A 22065-nucleotide genomic window follows, 5' to 3' on the forward strand; every position below is an offset into this window, starting at 1 on the left:
ATGTGGAGCCGCTTGATGGGACATAATGTACTGCATAACAAGAATAACCCAGGGAACTAAATATTAGCTCCAGTGAATGTTCATAAACATGCACAGGTAGCCAGTTGCAGTGACCTTGAATGTTCTCATTTTTCACATTCACGTTCACATTCTTAGAGTGTGACACCACATATCCTGGATTACTTACATGGCTGATCATTTGTGATATGATAGATTGTTGCTCATTTAGTCATCATCCTGTAACCTTAGGTAATGACCTTTGCTCTCAGTGTCATAATCAGAGAGACATTAATCTGAACACGTGTGCATTACAGCACTCTTGCCGATATGAGCTCAAGGCTGTTGCTGCTTTCTTGCCCCTAGTGTTTAATTTGCTCCTCCATTTGTCAGTAATGTGCAATTCGCCTTAACCTTTTGAATGTCCATCTTTTATCACAGCATATCCTGATACCCTGCTGCATGTTTGCTTTGTTTTAAGGTCCTCAGTGTAGCAGTAGAGTTTATATTGTGATGATCTATCGTCCAGGTTTATTTGTTTGTGTGTATGTGTGTGTATATTTATTTATTTATTTATTTATATAATGTATATTTAACGTATAAAAAGTACATGCAATTAATTATTATTACTCTGTACTCAAATGTATAACTGAACTGTAACTAGTAAACTTACAAAAATAAAGTGTAACCAAAATTATTTAGTTATAAAATATAATTGTGTAAAATATAACTTGCCATGTTTTTGATAGGTTTGCATGTGTTACAGCTGCATATTGTTAGTGTTAAATGTGTTATACTTCTTTGTAGACTGTAAAGGGTATTAAGCCATTCATGCACAAACCCAATTTGTCAGAATGTTAAATGAGGTCATGAAGGTTTTAAGCAGCAAGCGTATTTTATTTGTTTATAATTGGGGTAGTGTCTACTTTATGCATAAAGAAAACTCCAGAATATTAATATTTATGTATTTTGGGCATGTATTTTATTTTATTTTTCATTTTATATATATATATATATATATATATATATATATTTTTTTTTTTTTTTTTTCTTTTTTTGGGGGGGGGGGTTTCTTAGACGATTTAAACAAGTAGGAACAGCATTTCCGTTAGTAGACAGCTTATGAATGATTTTATTGCTACAGCTCGGCATGTCTTGCAAACATGTGATGTAATAATTAAGTAGTATTTTGTGGTTGTATTTCTGTCAGCTCCCTATTTTTTTTTTTTTTTATTATAATTATTTTTTTTTTATATTTATATATTTTTTTAATAAACATTTTATTAATTTATTATTTTTAATGCATTTTGATATTGTTTTTATTTTATTTTACTATTTATATTTTTTTTATAGGTTTAATTTTAAAGGGGGGTGAAATGCTCATTTTCACTCAATACCCTGTTAATCTTGAGTACCTATAGAGTAGTACTGCATCCTTCATAACTCCAAAAAGTATTTAGTTTTATTATATTCATAAGAGAAAGATAGTCTGTACCGATTTTTCCCAGAAAAACACGACCGACTGGAGGCGTGACATGTGGGCGGAGCTAAATAATCACGAGCGCCAGTAGGCTTTTGCGTTGAGAGCGTTTAGAAGCTGTGACATTACCTTGAGGAAAAAACCATCATCCAAAACAAACCATGGCTAACAGTCAGATTCAGACGTTTATTTATGATCCAGAATCAGATCCCGAGGCTGAAACTGAACGAGAGCAGCAGCAGCAACGACTCCCTCCGAGCGGGGCTCGAACCCGGGTCTCCGGCATGGGAGGCGGACGCACTAAGAAGGAGGCAGAGATATTTTAAGCAGTTTTACTCACCGCCTGCGGTTCCAACACACGATCGAGACCTTTTTTCGTTGGGATTGGAAATTTTTCCATAATTTCTCACGTGAATTTATTATTTTTTGCACTCTGTGGCAGTGCAGCTGCTGTAGAACTATACATGCCGTCAATTTTAAATGACGCTGCATTACATGCAAACGACGCACAGTACCAAATAAAAAAATAATAATAAATAAAAAGAGAGCGAAAACACTGCATCTGATGAGAGATTAGTGGCTAGCTAAGGACATTAAAGGATGGACAAATACAAACATATAAGTGGGGCCTTAAAGAAGAAAGAGAGGGTGGAGAAGTTAGTTGTGACACAAAAACAACCTAAAATATACTATTTAAAATAACTATAATTATTGTTGTGCCGATCTACTGCGAATGACACTTATGTCGAAGGTGAGAGGGAAGTTTTTTCTGCTAAAATTAGCAGTTGCACATCTTTGGATGAGAACAACAATGCAACTGACAGCTATCCAGACACACTAAAGGACACTATCCAACACACTAACAGATGGTCAAGTAAAGCATTTTATGGTGTCACAAGATTCATGCAAACCCCCCGGTCCAAGATCCATTGCAAGGAAACCATTGCTTTTCCACATGCTATATATGCAATGTCCTCATTAAGATATGTGTGTGACAAACAAATATTTGTGTGTGTGTGTGTGGTGTATTACATTGGCTGACCTTCCTCAGGCCACACGTTATGCATATTGCTGCTGGCAACAAAGAAAAGCTAATTTGTAATCTGCAAACATTGCTTATAATCTTAGGGTCCTTTATGAGCTGTTGCCTAGCAACAATATGGCACCTTTCTACATTGAGTTATGTGCAGCTTGCAGTAAAATGTGTCAAACAGAAAAGATAAACTCATATTGTGAAATAAATTGTGTGTGTGGACATGAAACAAATTGATATGGATGGTAATAAGAAACATCTCTATGAATTCCTAAAACATACAAATTAGCCTCTCCATTACTGATTGTCCATTTGAAGAAGGAGGTTGCATGAATCTCATAATCCACGTCAAAGATTGTATCACACTTGTTTGGTTCATCTCAACCTTGCAGAGGACACCTCAAATAATAAGCCTCTATTAAAATAAATCAGTGTTCAACATTTTTTTCACATTTACATATTTAAACCTCATGGACATTTTTACTTAAAACAGCACATAAAGTAATAGTTATTTGAAATTGTAGTTCTCTGTATTTCTCTGTAGTTCTCTATTTATATTAATTATATTCAATAATTGAACATACCATTTCCGTTCAGCTGTGTCCCATTAATCTCTGCGTTAATTCCTTGATTAGTCCCATAATTTAAGCCCTGTGTGTTTTCATGTTGCAATTGTTCGTCTCACCCCAGTGCTATGTGTGCTTTCCTGGTGTTCTGTTTATTAAAGTTCTATTATTCTTGGAATCTCTTATGTCTCCGTGTCTTCTCGCTCAAGCATAGTAGACACGAGTGATATCATCCTTATCTAAGGTAAAAAAGTGTTGTTCTTCCCTTTTGTCATAATGGATATATGATTAAGTGGTTTTAGAGAACCATCGACTAATAAAATTTGTAACAAGCATAATAGGATGAAATTGTTTTCAGTGGTAAAATATGATCCTACACTATTTGGGAGGGGCATTATTTATGGGTTGAAGGGTATTGTTTTAATAATTAGAGCTCAATGAATGTTTTAAGAAACAACTAGAGTTGACTGCTAACTAGGTGAGACACAAGACAAGTGACAATAGCAGTGAGAACAAAGTGCTTTTGTGGAACATTCAATTGTCAGCATGCAAAGGAATGTAGAATGAAGCCCAGAGCAATGTTTTGTTCTTCCAAAATGACAATTTACATTTCAGCCTGTTTCTAGCAGCAGAGCCACAGCTGTTTGTCTCTTTAGTTGGTCCAAGGAAAAGCTCCGCTCTGATATAACTTTGCATCTGCAGAATATGCACATCTCTATTGAAAATGTCATCCTTTTTTCCATCTTGTTTGTTTTCTGTTCAGTTTATTTATTGTATGCATTATTGTCAAAATGACAGGGCAGCAGTTATTGTAGTGATGCTTGACTCCACGTTATTAATTTTGGGCAATGCAATTACTTTGTAATCACATGTAAGCTCAGTAGTTAATAAAAAATAAATATATATATATATATATATATTTTTTAAAGTTGAATCTTATTTTCTCTGTAATGAACACAAGTATATGTAATTCTATATGATATTACATGTGTTACACATTGCAATTATAGTACATATTTCACACATCACAAATGTATTAATCTTATACACTTTGCAAGTATTAAATGTGTTACAGGTATTATAAGTGTTACAATATGTGCATATGTTTAACTCAAAACAAACTATGGTTTTCACCAGATGAATGGGACATGGGCCTCATTTGACTAGGCAACCACCTAGCAATGACTAAGGACATACTAGCACTATCACTGTATTAAATGGACATATAGATGCGACATTAGATAACATATCTTGTATCTCATCAATAAAAATGACTTTGGAGCAATGCTGGAGGTAAAACAATATTCAGGTCATGTGGTTGCCCATTTTGACTGCGACCTCTGACACTAGTACAAATCATCTTAATGTTTTAAGTGTGCATCATTAAACTATCTAGTGTTTCCTTTTAATTACTGATAGCTCTTTATTGCAAATTTATGCACCTCTGTTTTTTCTTTTTTTTTTTTTTTTTTTTTAAGAAAAAAGGGCATTTCAGACTTCCTATAGATAGATTTATCATACCTGAGGCAAATAGCCTTTACACTGAGTTTTGGTTCAATTTTGTGACATTCCAGTTCACAGAGATCGAGACCGCAGAAAGCACATCCTGTTTGTTTTTCTTTATTTAACAAAAGACTCTTTAACGATTTATTACCCTTATCTCAGTGAGCAAATATGGTGTGTTTTAAGCTATGTCCACCAATAACAAGAAAAAAAATAATAAATTCCAAGCGAATCACGACGGCATCTCATGCTAACCGCTTCCACACTCCAGATAAATACTTGGACATGCACCTAATAGCACAAATCTATCTGTTTAACATTTATTGGGTAACACTGGAGCGAATGGCCATGAAAAATTATATTTTGCTCCACTGAAAGCTTATTGCATTACTGTATTAAAAGCATACTGTTTTATGGAGAGTTAAAAATGATGAGAGAGATTGACTGGTTATGTTAAAGGACATTTCTGATGACAGTCCTGCTCAGTTCATATTCAGTTCAAGTTGTTTTTGAAAGTAAAAGTACTTTACTTAAAAGTAAAAACTTCAATTTTGATTATCATGGTCTGATTGATTCATTAATTCTAACCAGATTTCTCACTCTCACCGACGGCCCCGATGTGGATTCAGCATGTTGAATTGGGCAAACTGTCACTGATGTGAGCCCAACGAGAGTCAGACGTGTAGAACACACCAATAAAAATAAAATACCAACCTGACAGATCCTTGCCAATGGCCCGATGTTGGGCGATGATCGACCATCAGCTTGGTTCCAGCCTTCATTCTCTTCAATATAAGTCTTAACTGCAGACCCACTCACACAAAGCATGACTATTATTAAATACTTCTAATTTATTTTTTTTATTTTTTTCATAATGTTTAATACACAACAACAGCCATCATATCAGTTGCTAAGCAATTCAGACAAGAGTACAAAGGCAGTGTTCCGACATACAGCATTAAAAGTAACCACATTTTTTTTTTTACGTTAGGTTAAAACTTTCCTTTGGGACAAATTATAGACTGAGACTAAAAACATAACCCGTTAGATTTACCCAAAACAAATTATATCTGAATATATGTCTCATTCATCACTGTAGAGACATCATAGGTGGTGACAAATCAACAAAGAATTGGCCAGGGTGAGGCTGCTCTCGGCTGGTTTATAAGCGCTGAACAGCCGCTGACGCCCTCGACAACAAATCACTGAAAACACTTTAGCAAATTTCAAACACCCCATATTTGTCTGAACAACTACATTCTTACCAAAAAATAAAATTACATACTGTGACTCAAAAACAATAATACATTTAAGATTAGAGTGGATTTGGTCGTCCGCCAATAACATTCCCTGTGAGAAATGCTGTGATACAAGGATGAAACCATTGCATGCCAATATTAGGTGAACATTTAATGTTTGGAAATACATATCAGACAATCAGATTGAATCACCAGCAAGAAATGTTGTGTGTGTGTGTATGTATATACATATATACAGTATACATTTATTTATTTATGACTACCACATAATGTGTCACATAGAGCCTTCGGCATGCTTCGCCTCACTCTAATGATAATCCAATGCAGGCCGCCAGCTTCTTCCATAACACCTTTTTTCCTCGTGGCATAACAGGACTTAGCCCATGGTCTCGCACAAGATACTTTGGGTTGTAGCCCACTAAGATACGTCTGGCCCTCTGCATGCTTGATTCCAGAATTCCCTGGATGAAAGCATTTTTGTGTCTTTGATGACAAGGTGCCTGTGCATCGGATGAAACTGGGGCTCTGTCTCAAAGCTAGGCAGTCTAATGAGTCATTAGGTGACAGTGCATAAAAAGCCAATCACCACCATATGTGCAAATTTTAGGTCAGAGCTCCAGCTATAACATCTACACTGCAACAATGCATTTTTTTTTTTGCAAGAAAAGAGCATTTTAAATACCGCAGGGTGTTTTGTTTTTAGTTCGCATTGCTTTTTGTTTTCTTTTTCTTTGTGCAAATTATTTTTCATCTCAAATATTTGTGTTTGACTAGTATCATAAATTAAGGACATTTCTAACGATAATGATGAGAAATATTTAAGTCTCATGTTTGAGTTGCGTAACACTCATAATTATTCTTCTACCCACATTTAGTACGTGAAGCATTCTGTCTTTAGTTTGACCTCTGTTTGAAAGAAAGTTCACTTAGAATTTTTTTTTTTTTTTTTTCAGAGTCAAACAAATTATGTATGTGTGGTCGCACATGGAAAATATATATTTGCAGTACATAGTTGTTGTTTTGGAAACTTAAGATTGAGAGAATCTAAAGAGTGAGAGTGTCTTTGTGGGTGTGAAATAATGAAGACATATTGTATAAATTAAAAGCCAAATGATTATGTGTGCTGAAGAAGTCAAGTTGAGGGAAAGAAAATATTAATGGACTTCAAAAGAAAGACTGTATCAAAATTAAATTAAATTAAATTAAATTAAATTAAATAATTCTCAGATTTAAAACACCTGTCATGGAAAATTATACAAATTCATTGGTCTCAAAAACTTTGTTTAGGCTGCAAGAATCCGATTTCTTTAGTGGGTGTGACTAAAAATAAAATATAATAATAATAATAATAATAATAATAATAATAATAATAATAATAATAAATACATATGCACATTCTTCTTCTTCTTCTTCTTCTTCTTCTTCTTCTTCTTCTTCTTCTTCTTATTATTATTATTATTATTATTATTTTACAAACTTGATCTAACCACATAAATATTTTTTTAAGTCCAATGTTTGCATTTATTTTGTCCGTTGACATGCAACATTACCATCACACCACAACAGTGCATAAGTGTTTTCATCCATGTTGAATAGATTATATTTAGTTATTTATCCTTATATGTTTAAAGTTTAAGAGGTCACCATTCTTTAACTGTGACTAGAGTGCTTCAGTCCTCCTCAAGTACAACTCATGAGTGATTTTAACTTTGTTTATTCTTCATGTCGTCCATTAGCTCAAGGTAAGCATTGTGGGGCATTGTCTGAATAGCTATTAATAACAGTTAGCATCCATGTTGTGAGGTCATTAATGTTAATGGAAAGTGCAGCCATGTGAAATTATTATTAACCCATGAAATTAGATAATCTGGATAGATTTACAGCAGTTATATCTCACTTATGTTGCATTGCTTTTGTTGTTAATGCCATAATTACAGGCAAATTTACACAAGTAGCAATCAAGGGAATATATCATGGAACACAAGTTCCCATGAGGGAACATATAAAACAATCTATCTTCAACTATGGGAACTATTGATTGCAATCTAAGAAAAAAAAAAACTTTTCATTCATGCATCCATCCATCCATTCAACAGTTATTTCAGAGCTAATGTTTTAATTTCCCAAATATACTAATATGACAATGAAAAAAAGAATAGTTAAACTTTGCATAATTAACTTATGCAAAAAAAAAAAAAAAAAAAAAAAAATCCAAAAAAATACTACTAATAATAAAAAACATTAGCTCATTTAAAAAAAAAAAAAAAAAAAAAAAAATATATATATATATATATATATATATATATATATATATATATATATATATATATATATATATATATATATATCGATATATTTAATAACCACAAACAATATGGATTTTATGTTTCTAAATGAAACATGGTTAGAAGCCAGCTGCAGTGCAACAGTCCTCAATGAAACAACCCCTCCCAACTTTAATTGTATGAGGGTCTGCAGGACTTTTAATTGAGGTCGAGGTGTAGCTGCTTTATTTAAAGATGTCTATCAATGTAAGCAAGTGTCATTAGGTAAGTACTTGTATTTTGAATATCTAGGGATTGTATTGAAAGGTGCACCACACACAAACTACAAAAGAAATGATTAGTGTTTTAAACAATTTTGACCTGATTCAGCATGTGCATAAACCTACACACAATAAGGGATATATGCTAGATGTAATCATCAGTAGAGGTCTAAACATTTAATCAATTGTTATTAAGGACGTAGCACTATCTGATAATTTCTATGCGTTCTTTTATATATTAATCTCTGCTACCACTGTATCTAGATATGTTTCTGTTAGAAAGTGATGCATTAACAAGAACACTATAGTGTGCAATTATTAGAGGCTATGGCTTTAACAACCAAGAATTTATGCAGACTCTGTTGACCTTCTCCTTGATTTCTTTAACTCAAAAATTAAGAATATGATATTGCTTCCCAAATAGTCAGTTAGACGACTGGCAGGCAGAAAACAATTTGGAAAAAATCAACAACAGTACAGAGTATGAAAAAACAAAGCAGAAAATATAAGCTGATATTGGTGGTGGAAAACAAAACTTGAAATTCACTATAGCATCTATAAAGACAACGGCTACGTCCGAAATCGAATACTTCTCTACTATATAGTATGGAAAAAGCAGTATGCGACAAATTAGTATGTTTGAATATTTTGCGTTCATAAAAGAGTAGGCGAGAATTGCAATAACTCTCGCGAGATTCAGTTGTACGTATACTTAATTTGCATTCTAATATTCCTACTCACTTACTAGATAGTAGGGAAAAAAAGAGTATGTGAAGAAAGAAGTACGTTCGAAACATTGAACCACAAAACAGTAGGCGAGTAATCCCCGGATGTCCTACTGCTTCAGCAAAGATTCTGAAGGGTTCATCGATGGAAACTTTTCAATCCCAGGATGCCACGCGGAAAGGATAAATCGTCATCGAACGTGAAGGAGAGCAGCGTAGAGGGTGTTTACAAAGGTGAGTATTATCAAACAAAACACGGTTCCCATGTGATAAAATCGTATTTGTTGAGCTACTGTAGAGTAAACTGTTGATTTGTTAAGGTGTAAAGACGCTAGCCAGTAACATCATAGTATATTTGTGATGAAAAACAACATCAAAACATGTTTTATTATGTAAAGCAAACAGCGGATCTCCAGTAAGCATATGTACGTCTCCAAAGTGGATTTGCATGAACCATATACATCTTAAAGACGATTAATTGTCTGTTTAATATGAGACAGAGAAATGTTCTAAGAGAATTGCAAAAGAGCAAATCACATGAACAGACATTTGTGAGATGTGTGTGTTATTATGTAGAATCAACTGTCTACATTGCTTTAGATGAATGTAAGTAACGTAAATAAATAAATCTACATTAAGTAAACATAAGTTATCTATTTCATTTGACCATTAGAATTGTTGATAAATTGTGGAGCTCTTGTGTTGGATAAAGTGAGTGAACACATCAGCATCTATCTCAACATGTAAATGTAGTATATCACAGATATATGACAGAGGAGTCTGAGACTTGTCTGGATGTTACAGGAACAGATGAGACACACGTGTGTTTATCTCCTGAAGAGAGACTGATGAAGGAATGCTGCCATCAAAGTCTATCAGTGAGTACACTACGGTCATCAAAACATCTTTTAAATTTTAAGTTGTAGTTTATTAATAAACAGTTATTACAGCACTTTTCTGATTCTTGTTTGCTGTACATTTGATGCAGATCTTTTGTGGTGGAGCAGGTGACAGCAGCATCTGTGGAAAAAACCTGAAAGAAAAATCTAAAATAAGATCATTCTGTTACTTCTAATACAGAAATGAAGTGACACTGTGCTGTTAAAATGACTGCTTTTGTTTTGTGTTTGTGCATCTTTATAGGATCTGAAATGTCTGCAGACTGCTGTGTGCTCTGAGGATGGAGAAGATTGAGTGTCATGGATGAAATGCTCCATCACTTCATCTACTCTTGTTTTCTCATCAGGACCAGATGCTGCTGCGGTCTCTTCATCTTCAGTGACCCCAGAGCCAGTGAGAACATCTAGAGAAAGATCAAAAGTCACTGAGGATGTGAGATTGGTCAAGTTTGTTCTGCTGATTTCTGTTCATACAAAATCAGTCAATAAAGCCTGCATTTCAGAAGTTCCTAAAGTATCATCAAATAATGTCACAAATAATCTGAAAGTCAGGCTCCATTGACTGATACTGTATGGACACAAACCAGCAAGAGATACCTGACCAAAATCACATTTTATGTTCAGGCAAAGGATTGAACAGAATGAAGGCAAGTCATTAATGACTGAATTTATATGTTTAGATGAGCTGACCCTTTAAAACCCCAAATAGAAACTGTATTAAATGTATGCATGTATTAATATTTTAGTAGAACATTGAAGAAAAAAAGCTTTAAGAAATAAGCAGCTTTATTAAGCATTTTTTCTGCCCAAGACACAAAAGCATTCACAAAATTCACATTTACATGTATTAATTTGCCAGACACTTTTATCTGAAGTGACTTACAGTGCTGTTATTACAGGACCTTGATCCCTCTGGAGTCACCTGGAGTAAAGACACACCAGTGGAGATTGATCCAGAAACCTTCTGCTGACCAGTCCAGTTCACTAAATCACAGAAATAATAAAGCTATATCAAATTAACATGCAATTGTAAAAATATAAAATTAAATTCAGCAGTAAATAGAATGCTGACAACATGATATAAAGTGTTTTACTCTGTGTAAGTGTTTTCCAGGTCGTGTAGCTCATGGAGAGCAGTAGATCCCTTGACAGGGAACTGAAGTTATTGCATTTGAAAACAAAGTTGAAGTTCTGCATACCTTGACTCTAGGAGTCTAACAACTAAAAATCAACTCAGGAATATTGGTGTGATTCTGGAGACAAACCTTAGTTTCAGTAGTCATGTCAAAGCAGTAACTAAATCATCATTCTATTATCAAAAAAAAAAAAAAAAAAAAACATTGCTAGAATGAGATGTTTTTTTTTTTTCCAGTCAAGATGTGGAGAAACATGTTCATGCCTTCATCACCAGCAGGATGGACTATTGTAATGGTCTCCTCACTGGCCTTCCCAAGTAACATTAGATAGCTGCAGCTCATCAAGAACATGAAAATCTGAGCATTTCACACCAGTCCTCATGTCCTTACACTGGCTTCTAGTTACATTTAGGATTGATTTTAAAGGGGGGATGAAATGCTCGTTTTCACTCAATTTCCTGTTAATCTTGAGTACCTATAGAGTAGTACTGCATCCTTCATAACTCCAAAAAGTCTTTAGTTTTATTATATTCATAAGAGAAAGATAGTCTGTACCGATTTTTCCCGGAAAAACACGAGCGCCTAGAGGCGTGACGTGTGGGCGGAGCTAAAGAATCACGAGCGCCAGTAGGATTTTGTGTTGAGCGCATCTGGAAGCTGTGACACAGATCCAGAGGCTGAAATTTAACAAGAGCAGCATCAGCAAAGGCTTCTCTATGTGGTATGTACTGAAACTGTATATATTTGCTTAGCGGTTTTGGAAAATGACTAAGTTCCACTTTGTCGTCTATTTTTTTTTTTAAGCTGTACATGTGGAAAGTGCAGTTTGATAACAACATCGCATGTTGTTTACTTGATGTGCTTACGCGCTGATAGCTAAGTAAACAACACAGAGATATTTGAAGCAGTTTTACTCCTGCAGTTTGATGACAACATCGCATGTTGTTTACTTGATGTGCTTACACGCCGATAGCTAAGTTAATAACACAGAGATATTTGAAGCAGTTTTACTCACCGTATGCGGTTCCAACACACAGTCGTGACCCTTTTTCATTGGGATTGCATTATCCTTAAGAAATAAACGATTTGCAAATCCAGCGTCAACCTGGGCTTTGTTTGTAAAACAAGCATCTTCGAAATGCAGGGGAACAAACACAAACACTTGCACAACTCCGTTGATGCTCTGTAAAAATAAACTCCATCCACTGGTCCCTTAATGCTGTTTCTCTTTTGGTAATCTGTGCAGGGTTGTGTTGCCCTGGCAACCAAAAACACACTCCTTTTGTGACATTTCGCGACGCTCTCGCTGTGATGAGTGTCTGTGCACAGCCTCTCTCTGCTCTGCTATACCGGAGCGTGCGCTCTTACGGCAGACGTGCCCTCAGGACCCATATAAGGAAATTCCGCTCCATCTAACGTCACACAGAGCCATACTCGAAAAAAACTTTCCGAAACTTGTGACAAACCGGAAGGAGTATTTTTGGAACAGAAATACTCCTTCAAACGTACAACTTAATTTTTGAAACTTTGTCCATGTTTAGCATGGGAATCCAACTCTTTAACAGTGTAAAAAACTCAGTATGCATGAAATAGCATTTTACCCCCCCCCCTTTAAAGTACATGTACTCATTTATAAATCACTCAATGACCTATGACCGAAATATATTGCAGATATGCTCACTAAATATAAACAGACCACTTGGATCATTAGTTTCAAGTCAGTTAGAAATACCAAGGGTTGACACAAAACAAGGGGAATCTGCTTTTAGTTATTATGCTGCCCGTATTTGGAATCAGCTTCCAGAAGAGATCAGATGTGCTAAAATCTTAGCCACTTTTAAATCTAGACTCAAAACTCTTCTGCTTTGCTGTGCATTTATTGAATGAGCACTATGGATGTCCGAAACTGATTGCACTGTAATTTATGCAATCTGTTATTTCTCTTAAATCAAAATGTAAATTATTTTCAAAGATTTTAAAGTTTTATTTTTGTGATTTTTTTAAAATTATTATTTCACTTTATGTAAAACACTTTGAATTACCAATGTGTATGAAATCTGCTATATAAATAAAGTTGCCTTGCCTAACTTTGCATAACTTTTTTTTTCTTCTATGAAATTAGCAGATCAGAACCACTGTAAAACGCTGTGCTTTCTCCTCCTACTCATCTTCCTTTCCCTTTTTCTGCCTTGGAGGCATTTAAAAGTTTCATGATCAATTCTAACAAAGCCTTGTGCCGTGTGTCTCTGGCAGGCTTCACTTCCCTCAATCATTTGCGATGCTCTGCTCCGCCCTGACGACTGAAGGTCAAAATAAACTGGATCATTTAAAGCTGCCTGGGGATGTACAGTACACTATATTGAGTTCCCTCCTCGTGCTGTGACAGCTAATAATGGAATCTACTCCAGTCCTCCATTTACTGGACATTCCGTGCAGTTAACCCTGTCGTAGGAGAATTACATATAATGATTACATCAGTGTATCACTGCTAACTCCTGCTGACATTCTTTGACAATGCAGTCATGACATTAACATAATACAGTAGGTTACTTGCTTGTATGATTTCTCTGGGAGTGCATTATGTCTCATAAGGAAAATGTGCCTTTTGTGAGGTTTTGAATAAGTGTACATCATCGATGGCATAATTCTAAGTCTAATATAAGAACTAATGTTAAGGTTTCAAAATTGTGAGGAATATATATATATATATATATATATATATATATATATATATATATATATATATATATATATATAGTTATTATATATATATATAGTTATTATATATATATAGTTATTATATATATATATATATATATATATATATATATATATATATATATATTAGGGGTGTAACGATACGCGTATTCGTATTGAACCGTTCGGTACGACGCTTTCGGTTCGGTACGCGGTACGCATTATGTATACCGAACGGTTCGTTGGAGTAATTAATTATATTTGGAAAAAAAAAAGAGAGAGATAGAAATATAATGATATGCGTTCAACAAGGTAGCCCAATAACCCAAACAACGTAACAGGCAACGCCCCTGACACTCCCGAAGAAGAAAAAAACACCATCTTATATGTTTATGTTAGGCTACTCAGCAGGCGCTCGCTCACTCAGTACGCGCTGAAGGCTCGTTGCAAAATAGCCAATGCGTTTAACAGACTAGAAATGAGAAGATCCCCCAATAACCAACAGGTCTGGTGTTTGGGTGCACTTTGGATTCCCTTTAGCGATCAGGGGTGGAATTTGGTCGTTTACTGTTGTAAAAATATGTTATTTGTAGCCTTTTTCATCGCTGCACAAGTTAGCATTTCCGATGTACATTTTCGATTTTTTTTTATAAAAACGCCCCAGATCTCAAGAAATTCTCATACCAAGCTTTACTATCGTAATCGCGGGTTTATTATTCGGATATTTTGTGTGTACAGAGGTGTTTCAGTGTTGTTTTGGCCAGATAACTACCAGGAAGTGTGCAGGAAGCATGTGACACGATGGGGCGGTGTCCAGATATGAAACTCTAAGATTGACGTTTGAAAGACCCAATCAGAGTCTGAGTCACACACCGCACGAGCTGTGACTACTGCACGCACACAGAGATCGCTGGGAGAGGCTGTTTATCATCTGATCGCGTAAATCCGTGGAAAATGAATAGAAATGACAATTCTGTCTGAAGAAATATGAAGTAAACATCAGTAAATATATCCATATATCTCCGCAGATATGCATCTTTGGTCTGTAAATCCTTATTGACGCTGTTCAGTGAGTCTATGTGAACACAAATAAACCGCTCTTGACGTGACTGAATATGAGTGAGTTGTGAATTTCTATTCAAAATGTGGCATAATACGGATTTATTATTTTGCACTCCTGACATAAATCACTAAATATCTGTCACTGCAACAATGTTTTATCAAAATATTGGTCAAATATCGAAGCTTGAGTCTTTAAACTTTCCATTGATGCACAGTTTGTCCAGATGAAGTAAGACAGTGATGTTTAATGTGCTGTGAAAGTGAAACAATAATAAACTGGGGCCGTCAGCGATGTTTGCACGCAAAGGGGTTAAGCTATAATGGTGATGGCAAGAGAGTGGTGGATAAAAAAACAACGGTATGTCGCATCTGCAACATGACAGGGTACACCAGCGGGAATACAAAAAAAAAAAAAAAAAAAACACCAGCGGGAATATCTGGGATATATGCGTCAGTACTATCTGGGAAAAGACGAAAAAAAGGAGAAACATGCACGCAGCAAACTATCCCTGCAGCATTTAGACACTATAGCTTACAGGGAATCCAACCCAAACACCAGACCTGTTGGTTATTTTAGGATCTTATATTTCTGGTCTGTTAAATGCATTAGACATTTTGCAACGAGCCTTCAGCGCGTGCTGAGTGAGCGAGCGCCTTAGGGGCCGTTCACATATCGCTCCTAAAAACGCGTGGAAAACGCTAAGCACGTCTTTCTCCTCCTTTCCAAAGCGCTCGGGCAGAAGCGCTCATGAGGCGTCTGTCTTTGCTAAGCAACAATGACGTGCTCTCTCCATGAGACGCGGAAATTTCAGCGAAGGATAAATGGATTTGCAGCTCTAAAAATCGCTTGCAGTAGCTCTGCTACTAAATTTATTTCAAAATTGCAATCCATATACAACTATGATCAGCTGTTCCTTCATCTTGGCTGAGCTCTCAACCTTGTTACGGGAAAGGATGAAGCTGATTGGTTGGTTCTTGTCACATGACCCGCGGTGCGCTTGCGGCATTCTGAAAAGTTGAGATGTTTTTACATTTTGCTGTATCTAAAACGTATCGAACCGAACCGAACCGTGACATCAGTGTATCGTATCGAACCGAACCGTGAATTTTGTGAACCGTTACACCCCTAATATATATATATATATATATATAAAATAACTATCTCCCTAAATATCCTTGCTAAATTAATTTTCCATAAAGTTCATTGTGAATATTAAGTACCTTTCCATGTTATTTTATTAGTCAGTATTTGCTCATTTTACACAGTCTAATCTACACCTACACAATGTAATAACAATAACTGCCCTGATAAAGTCCTTGACTGAACTGGCAGGGTGTTTTGCGTCATTGTCCTGATCCAATATGAAATGCTTTATAATGAGTTTGGTGGCATTTTCTTTAATATTGGTATTCAAGATTATTTTGTACCCTTCCAAAGTCATTCTGTTTCAAGTCATCAATAAAATTAGGAGGTCCTGTTCTAGAGACAGTCATGCATGCCCATGCCATGACACCACCTCCACCAAGATTTACAGATTTGGTTGTAGATTACAATCTGCAACTAGACGGATGTACTGTTACTTCCTCTACAGTCAGATATCTGGGTGTTATATTAGACATGAATTTGTCTTTTGAAAATCATATTTCCAATGTTACAAAAACTGCATTCTTCCATCCTAGAAACATTGCCAAGCTACGAAACATGTTATCTGTTTCTGATGCAGAAAAGCTAGTTCATGCATTCATGACCTCTAGACTGGACTATTGTAATGCACTTCTAGGTGGTTGTCCTGCTTCGTCAATAAACAAGCTACAGGTAGTCCAAAATGCAGCAGCTAGAGTCCTTACGAGGTCAAGTAAATATGATCATATTACCCCAATATTACAGTCTCTGCACTGGCTACCTATTAAGTTCCGTATCAGTTACAAATTATCATTACTTACCTATAAGGCCCTAAATGGTTTAGCTCCTGTGTACCTAACTAGCCTTCTACCACGCTACAACCCATCACGCACCCTAAGGTCACAAAACGCTGGACTTTTGGTAGTTCCTAGGATAGCAAAGTCCACTAAAGGAGGTAGAGCTTTCTCACATTTGGCTCCCAAACTCTGGAATAGCCTTCCTGATAATGTTCGGGGTTCAGACACACTCTCTCTGTTTAAATCTAGATTAAAAACACATCTCTTTCGCCAAGCATTCGAATAATGTATTTTTTAAATTGTGAGTGTAGTCGCATCTGATCAAAGGTGCATTTTTATTCATTAGCTTGGGTTAAACTAATTTTACTTTGTTAAATCAGCAGCTATGCTAATGATGTCTGTATTTTGTTTCTATGTTTCGCCACGGGATTTACATCCCGTGGTAACTAGGATTTACACAAGCTCCAGTCTGGATCCAGAACACCTGAGAAGAGATGATGCTGACCCTCAGAGGACCCCAGATGATGCTAACCCTGAATCAACAAACAGAACTAACAATTATTGCTAAATGTGTGACTGCATCATATAATAACTTAATTAATAATATTGATAGTTCATCGTCTAGCTGACTACCTCTTGTATTATTATTATTATTATTATTATTATTATTATTATTATTATTATTATTATTTCTAAAATCCTGTCAAATGTGCACAAACTACTAGCTACTACTAAATATTGTAGAAACATAATTTTCTGTAAAGTTGCTTTGTAACGATTTGTATTGTAAAAAGTGCTATACAAATAAACTTGAATTGAATTGAATTGAATATGCTTGGGATTATTTGCAGTTCCCTTTTTTCTCCACACATTTCCTTTCCAATAATTTAGATAAAGGTTAATCTTTGTTTCATCGGTCCAAAACTCTACTGGCTCACATTTGTGAAGAAACTTGTTTCTGTTTTTGGTGATGATCAGAGGTTTGCTCTGTAGTTTCTGTAATTCTGTGTCAAATTATCCTGCTGACTGTAGATTGACAGAGCATCACCCCAGCTTTCTGGAGGTTGTTGGTGATTTTACAGACATGTATTTAAGGATTCATTTTCACATCTTTTATGATTTGTCTGTCATCTACTACTGTTCTTTTTATCATCTGATCAGGTTGTCACTGGTTGCTGATGTTGCCGGTAGTTTTCAATAAATCAATTAACTCTTGATTTCTCCATGCCCTTTGTTTTTCCTATAGTTCTAAATGACTTGCTATTTTCTTTTAGCATCCAATTTGCTTGATTTTCTTTCAGAGTCGGCTTCCTCATCTTCATCCTGGTATGTGTGTCATCATCGAATGCAAGACTTACTGTAGAATGCAGAAGCAATGTATATATCTGATAAGACGCATTCCCTGCATTTAACATCTGAAGTATTAATGCAACAGGACACGGCTGAACACTTAGAAATACCTGTGAGGCAGCTGTTCCAATATTTATGCTCACATCAGATCAAAAATAAAATTTTATTGTATTTTTTTTTTTTTTTTTTTGCAATGTTTACTTGTAGTTACAGTGGGTATAGAAAAATCTAATTTAACTGAACTGAGCAGTTCAGCAAGGAGAGCAGGCGCATATTGCAAAGCTTATATGTGCAAAGTTAGTAGTGGTTACACAAAATACTGACTCAAGGGGACGGTCATTTTTCCATCTCAGTGATTCTTTCTTTTTTTTCTTTTTTTCTTACATGTTGGTGTTAAAGAGTATCTTACATTTTGATGCTTCAGTTGCACTGAGTACAGCTGGATAAAACAAAAACGTTTTCATCTTCATGTCAGGCTGCAAAGCAACAGAATGTGTGTGGGGGGGATGGGGGGGTGTATGGGTTGATTCTTTTCTATACGCATTTTGTGGCACCTTCTCATAACACTGAAAATAACTTACATTTAAATTTACACTTTCAGTTTTGATTGTACAGATAAGAGCAATATATCAATCAAACACAAGATAGGTAAAAATTGATAGCCTGAATGCACTGTAAGTCGCTTTGGATAAAAGCGTCTGCTAAATGCATAAACTAAATATACAGAAATTACTTTTTTTTTTTTTTTTTTTTTTTTTTTTAAGCAACAATGAACTTTCTGCAATAATGAACTTTCTATTTATCAAAAAAAAAAAATAAAAAAAAAAATAGAAAATACATTTCAGCTCTTTTCAATGTAATATGTTTTTTTGAGTAGCAAATCAGAATATTATAATTATTTCTAAAGGATTGTGTGGCTAGAGTTATGATGCTAAAATGTCAGCTTTTTTTCTAATAAACTGTTTAACTGCTCTCGCAACTTAACTTCTGTGGAAGCTCTGGTTGTGGAGGTCAACTCTGTTCCTCCACCTCCACCGGCAGCTGCTGCTGGAGCTCAGACTGGCCAGTGTGTCACCAAAGGCTGTGCTGAAGGTAAGGTCTTGTCCTGTGTCTTCCTAAAGCCTTTCAAACTGCTTAAACCCCAGTGTTGTTCCTCAGGGTTTGAGGCCTACACATCCTTCTACAGTGATGCTGATTATCCCATCACGAGATCCTGTGTATGTTGAGGTGCACGTTATGGAGAGGACAGTCCCCAACCTTGTCCTGATGCTGGGATGTTGTTGGATGACTTCAACCCCCAGTCCACTCAGTCTCCCCCAGTGGGAACTTCTAATCGATGGGTGAGTGTACAGCCTATCTTTATCTTCTGGAAGACACTTTCTAACCTTTTCTTTTGTCTTCAAATCATGACCTTTATTCATCCTCCAGTTGCTTACCCGGGGCAGCATAAGGTTCCATTTTTAAGTGTTAATTGTTAATTAGGATGTTTAACCCATCCAAGTGTGCATACACATTTTGCTGTGGGGCAATTGGGGGTTTGGTGTCTTGCTCAAGGGCACCTCAGCTGTGGATATTGATATAAATACCAAGTACTGCTTGTAGTGATTCTTAATTTTTAATTTTAAGTGGCACTCTTGGCCCTCCATACATCATAACATTCACCTATGTAATTTTACGTTTCTACAAATCTGATGAAGAAACAAACTCACCTACATCTTGGATGGCCTGAGAGCAAGCACATTTTAATTTTTTTGGCAGGGAACTATTCCTTCAACACACCAGGATATAAAAAAAAAATTCTGCCAGTGAACTTTTGAACTATTGGTTGTTTTGTTTCTTCTTCCTGTGTAGGTACTATATTTGGAGCATTGCAGGACATTTTAGGGCGTCTTTTGGTGTCCAGAGATTACTAAAACCAGATGGGCCGCATCTCAGACTGGTGTTGTCTCAGCACCCCTATAATGTTTTCAGTCTATGAGGCGGGAAAGACACCTCTGCCTGTTACGAAGAGGGCTTTCTCCACCAAGAAATTAACTGGATGCTTCAAATTGGGGAAAATTTGTTCAAATTTTCAAATTATAATTGTGCACATATCATATATTTAATATCATTTATATATCATATATTCCACATGTCATATATATATATATAGGTTTACTTAAAATATTTAATTAACATATTTTGTTGTTCAGTTGCAATCCAATGACAGGGACACACATTTTTAAGGACAAAACAGTAGCCTATAGGATGTATTTTTAATGTCTGGCAGTCCTCAAATAACATTATAGTCACGTCTGGTTTTGTTAAGGGGGGGGGGGGGATGGGGGGTGAAATGCTATTTCATGCATACTGAGTTTTTTACACTGTTAAAGAGTTGGATTCCCATGCTAAACATGGACAAAGTTTCAAAAATTAAGTTGTACGTTTGAAGGAGTATTTCTGTTCCAAAAATACTCCTTCCGGTTTGTCACAAGTTTCGGAAAGTTTTTTTCGAGTATGGCTCTGTGTGACGTTAGATGGAGCGGAATTTGCTTATATGGGTCTTGAGGGCACTTCTCCCAGAAGAGCGCGTGCTCCCGTATAGCAGAGCAATGAGAGGCTGAGCACAGACAATCACTGATCAGAGCGAGAGCGTCGCGAAATGTCACAGAAGGAGTGTGTTTTTGGTTGCCAGGGCAAGACAACCCTGCACAGATTACCAAAAGAGAAACAGCATTAAGGGACCAGTGGATGGAGTTTATTTTTACAGAGCATCAACGAAGTTGTGCAAGTGTTTGTGTTTGTTCCCTGCATTTCGAAAATGCTTGTTTTACAAACAAGGCCCAGTTTGACGACGGATTTGCGTATCGTTTATTTCTTAAGGGTGATGCAATCCCAACGAAAAAGGGTCACGATCATGTGTTGGAACCGCAGGCGGTGAGTAAAACTGCTTCAAATATCTCTGCCTCCTTGTTAGTGCGTCCGCCTCCCATCGGAGACCCGGGTTCGAGCTCCGCTCAGAGCGAGTCGTTGCTGATGCTGCTCTCGTTTAGTTTCAGCCTCGGGATCTGATTCTGGATCATAAATAAACGGCTGAATCTGACTGTTAGCCATGGTTTGTTTTGGATGATGTTTTTTTTCCTAAAGGTAATGTCAGCTTCCAAACGCTCTCACACAAAAGCCTACTGGCGCTCGTGATTCTTTAGCTCCGCCCACACGTGACGCCTCCAGTCGGTCGTGTTTTTCCAGGAAAAAGCGGTACAGACTATCTTTCTCTTATGAATATAATAAAACTAAAGACTTTTTGGAGTTATTAAGGATGCAGTACTACTCTATAGGTACTCAAGATTAACAGGGTATTGAGTGAAAACGAGCATTTCACCCCCCCTTTAACGAAGACACGGCATATATTTTGGCACAGTTTTGATCATCAGATATTTTAGCTCGTCAACATATCATCTTCATCATATTTTCTGTCTTCGTTATCGAAATGAACACTGCCTGAACGATTCTTTTAATTAGCACTAAACTATTGGAACAGGACTGATTCTTGAAAGTGTTTCTGTACTTAAATAAGTGACACACTCAGACCAACAAGGCAAAGGCGGCAAAGGGCAGCAGCCCATGTCCATACTCTTATGAAAGAAGTTGCTTATGTAAGCCCTTTTCTGTCCATAAAGGCTTGAAAGGACACTGTGATAAATTTGGAATTCCCAGAGTTATCAAAATTCATTTTTTTCTAAAGCTCTCTACTGACCCAATCAGCAAACCTGATGTGAGCTTGGCATTTCTGTTTCCTTTTACTCGCCACACTCTCCTACAAAATGGCCTAATGTACAATCTTATTCTGTTGGTTTTCCAAAGAGGCATAGTAGTGGACGGAAATGGAGATAAGGGGGTTATTTTCCAATTGG

General features: G+C 36.1%; 1 pseudogene; it reads left to right on the forward strand.

Moving 5' to 3' along the window:
- Positions 1-10311: 10311 nt before the first annotated feature.
- LOC128015629 (zona pellucida sperm-binding protein 2-like) lies at positions 10312-19622 on the forward strand (annotated as a pseudogene).
- Positions 19623-22065: the final 2443 nt, after the last annotated feature.

Source organism: Carassius gibelio, chromosome A1 (assembly GCF_023724105.1).
Source record: "Carassius gibelio isolate Cgi1373 ecotype wild population from Czech Republic chromosome A1, carGib1.2-hapl.c, whole genome shotgun sequence".
Classification (NCBI taxonomy): Eukaryota; Metazoa; Chordata; class Actinopteri; order Cypriniformes; family Cyprinidae; genus Carassius; species Carassius gibelio.